Below are 4,538 nucleotides of genomic sequence, written 5' to 3'. Positions count from 1 at the left end.
CCTGTTGGGCTTGTTGATCTCTAAAACAGACGTCAGATTCTTAGTGAAGTTTTCAATTCTTCTGGATAGTGATATAACTAAAGGTACTACATGCAGTGAAGTTTCTAACATCTTGAAAAGAGATGCTCCCACCAATGGCTCTAAGATTGTAAATTGAGAAAAAGCAGAAGAGCATAATAGTCTGACAGCAATGTAGGTAAACAGTATAGTCCTCCAGTTGTGACCATAATGGAGCTTCTCATCAGTCATAATTTCTGACAGTCATAAAGCATCAATTTTATTACTTTTGTCGTTATTAAGTAAATATTGTGGTCCTTAGGTGGACCAATAGTTCACTATGGAGAGTTTTGCTGAAAGCCATCATGAAATGAGGCTGTGTGACCTAGGGACGTTGCAGGCGGCCATAAATGTGGCCCAGTTGCTGGGCACCTGAAGTACAGTCACATGACTGGGGGAAGGACAGACCTAACCACCATAACTTCAAATCCAGGTCGGAAGTAGAAGATAATTCCAGTGCTTACTGCTGTGAAAGTATCTGCTCATGTTGCACTAGACTGGCGTGCTCTTTAAAATATTTGCAGTAGACTTGCTTTTGCCCACTTCCATTTTTTGATGTAGGGACCACCAGTGTGCTTCTAATGCAAATCACTACCTCTTTCCTTGGCTGTATAAATGACTTCATTATTCAGGTTGAAGCCTAATACAGGCTTGTTTTGATACACTGAAAATAACCCAAATCAGTCTCTCATCTCTTCAGAGGTGGTATTCAGCAGGTTCTGACCACTTCTGGAGAACCAGAAGTAGCGGAAATTTTGAGCAGTTTGGAGAACCAGCAAAATCTGGAGATTTTACAGTATCCTTCCCCTGCCATGCCCAACCAAGCCATGCCCACAGAACCGGTAGTAAAAAATTTTAAATCCCATCACTGCATTTCTTGTTTCCAATGGAAGCCACTATTTCAGGCTCTGGATCAATGACCATCTGTTTACAAACAGCATTTTGTGCAGCATAAGGAATCTAGCTCCGTCTGGTTAGCATTTTTGTTTTAGCTTCTTATGCCAATTTGAGTTTACAGCTTAAGAGCAAATTTTGTTCTAATTTTCATACTGCAAACCACCTGGTCAAAATCCTGGTATGATGATCATGATTATCCACTAGAGAAGTGATTAGATTGCCTTCAGGGTTCCTTCCAACCCAAACGTTCTTGGAATATCCAGTCTTTGTGTTAACCCAGAAGAGCAAATGACAGACACTTGTGGAATCTGCAAGGGGCAAGATGGAACAGCTCTATCTGCTTGGCCATAAATTATCTTCTTTTGCATTCCTGTTCCATTCCTCCATTAGAAGCTACTTTGATTTATTATTAGCAAGTATGGACTTATTCTTTAACCTTTATGGTTGTGTTCTGCCTTTCAGATTATTATACATAATCGAGTACTTCTGCCCACTCCCTGGCCAGTAATTCACAAGTGGTTTTTGAAATCCCACTGTTTTCCCCCTAATATTAGCCTTATGAGGGTAGTCATTTGGAGAACAACTCTTGAAAGTGATTTAAATGGATTTCAAGGCTCAGGACATCAATGTTATATAATTAATATTAATGTGCACATACATTAAAAAACCCTTTTTGGATGCTTCAAGAGTAGGAATGGGCAACCTTTTTGTAGCCATGTGAGTTTCACTTAAAAATAAAAATTGCTTCAAGGGCTTGAAGGTGGTGATGTAGTAATATTCCTAGGAAAGGAGGGAATCCTATTTTTTAAAAAAGCTAATTGTGTTTTACTAAAGCACGGCACATTATTTATTCAACAGCCTCCCTTACCCATCTGTTTTGCTGGCAACACTTAGAATTGCTCTTTCTCAGGCCAGAGAGGATGGACTTTGGTGAACTGTGCAGAGTTAGGGAAAAAAACAGCAAGAATAAAAAATGCCACAAACAACTCCCCCATCCCAAAGGCAGGGTTACAGATTTGCACTATTATCAGAAAAATGCCTAGCCACTCAACCTACTATAGTACAACCAACATAAGCTATGAAAAGGACAGCACTGCCAAATATCAAAAACCTCTCACAATCAACCAACAGACTATTACAACTACAAGGTACACAAATCAACCAAAGCTCTCCAAAACCTCTTAAGAAAACCAAAAGACCCATCTACAACTTGTCTGAGTCAGAGAAGTATAAGATTAGGAGAGCACATTCATGAACGTCAACTAGTAGTCGGATGACACAATGAAAACTCCTAAAACTCACAACACATGGACAGATCTACCATAGTTTCATTTTTAGGAAACAATGAGCATTCCAGATCAAGTCAAATCTAAAAATGCTAGAGAATTCCTGGAAGCTTAGCATTCAGATAAATCAGCCATCAATAGACACAGAGATAAACCACATTTGCACACCATTCAAAAGAGACAATAAAAAAGCTAAGAAGGAAACAAAAAGATTAGAACACATCCTTTCCAGCAACCTATACCAGATAAACAGGGATCAACACCAGACAAGCAATCTAGAAAACTATAATTAAGGAACAACCAAGGAGAAAAATCACACATCCACCAACAGTGGCAGGAGAAACTATTGTATATAGAGAGCCGATTTCAATCTCACTAGAACTGATGGAGCTACTTAGGTAATTAAACATCTGCAAGCAAATAACCAAACTTGGAGAGCATCAAGAACTCTACAGTTCAACTGTGAGCTATTCTTAAATACTTTTCAGATACTCTCAAGTGGTACAAGAAGCATTTCAGTACAGATTTTAAGAGATCCCTACAACAGTAAATATACTATAAAAGGTAACCCTCGTTAAAGGAAGCCAAAGCTGCTCTAAGGTTGCCTGCTCCCTAAAATCAAACTTACTGAAAATCTGAATCAGATATAAGAAACACGGAAAATGCTAACAAGCAACTTGATAACAATATCCCAGAAATACTTAGGGAGAAAAAGTGATATCAAGAATAAATGCTTTGAATAAATTATATTATTGCTGTAATACATTATTTACTTTTGAGGTGGTAATATGAATTGGTTGTTGGTTGCAGCGGCATCTAAATAAGTAATGAATTTGCAGTATTCGCTGGCTGCACACATGCAAGATGTTTTGTTATGGGTTGAATAAACTATAATTGCTAAAAGTGGTTTATAAAGGGCTCTGGCTGGATTCCCACAATGTCTTTTACTATACACATCATTAAAAATTAGTATATTAGGTGATCAGGCTCAAATTACGCTTCTTTGGACATGATTTGAAGACCCATCTCTCTGGAGAAGGCTCTGAGGTTGGGAAAGATTAGAAGGGGGACAACCAGCAGCAACCAGATTAGTCTTTCTGGTTAACCTTTAGGCTTTAAAAACCTGAAGGACCAAATTAAGGACAGATCATCATGGAAAACATCTGTGTGGTTGCTAGGACCACATTGCTAGGAGATGACAGCAATTTGAAGGTATGTAATCAATCAAAATCACTATTAAACTCTCTTTTAAAAAAAACGGGAGGGGAAGAAATGAAAGCCTGTTCAAAACTACTTTAGAGCCACTTTTGCCAGTGACAACCCTCAAGGTCTTGTTCTGATGGAAGGCCTGGCTTAGTTGCTATGCGAATGGGCACATTCATGTGGTAAAGCAACTCTGCTGACTGGTGGGTGGGATGGCCTTGATTCTGCCCGGCAGGATTTGCAGAACCTGAAGAGATGCTCTCAGAAGACAATTTCCCATAGGGGAGAGAGTGCTTCACATAAAATGCAACCACTGTGACATTTCTGATTTTTGCTGGGGGTTACAGGAGGGAAGAGAGGCTGGATGCTCAGAGGGAAAGTTCCCGCTTGCATCCAGAATGCCCCAAATCTGAATCAAGGGTCAAAATAACAATGCTCAGAGAAACATTGGAGGAAAACCTTATGAAGCAGAATGGAGAACAGAGCAAGAAAGAAAAATAAAATCGACCCTCCTGGAGATGACTACTCCCTTCCAATGACCAATAGTGCTATCTTGCACACAGATGTTCAATGCCCTTTGTGTGGAATTCCAGACCAATCCTTGGGTGCAGACAATTGCCCAAAGGTGGATCACCTCACCCAAGGCTGACTTTACTCAACATACCAGGCCAGCATGGCAAAAGCTGCTATAAGCATATTCGAATAGAGAGGCAGAGCCCAGAAGCAGTAAAAAGCGCTTTCTCTGTCTATGGAGATTCTCAATCATCCAGGCCATGATTGTCCCAAACTGGACATTCATTTTTTTTCGTGAAAACATTTCGTTTCTCATCCAAGAAGCTTTTTTAGCTTCTGAAGAAACTCCTTGGATGAGAAGCTAAATATTTTCAAGGAAAAAACAAAGAGCCCCATTGCCTTTGGGAAAGCACCTTTGGAACGGCTCTTTCTCTGGTTATCGACCATCTCACAGGCAGCCAAGTCCAGATCACCCCAAGTTTCACATGTTCGTAAGAGCTGTTAAAACACTTAAAACCCTCCCTGCAGGAAAAGGTGACACCCTGCAACTAGACTTTAACAAACCAAAAGGTGAGGCACCAA

The sequence above is a fragment of the Notechis scutatus genome, chromosome 8, assembly GCF_049901735.1.
Source record: "Notechis scutatus isolate UNSWTSFEM ecotype Mainland chromosome 8, rNotScu1.2, whole genome shotgun sequence".
Taxonomy (NCBI): Eukaryota; Metazoa; Chordata; class Lepidosauria; order Squamata; family Elapidae; genus Notechis; species Notechis scutatus.
This window is presented reverse-complemented; position numbering follows the sequence as displayed.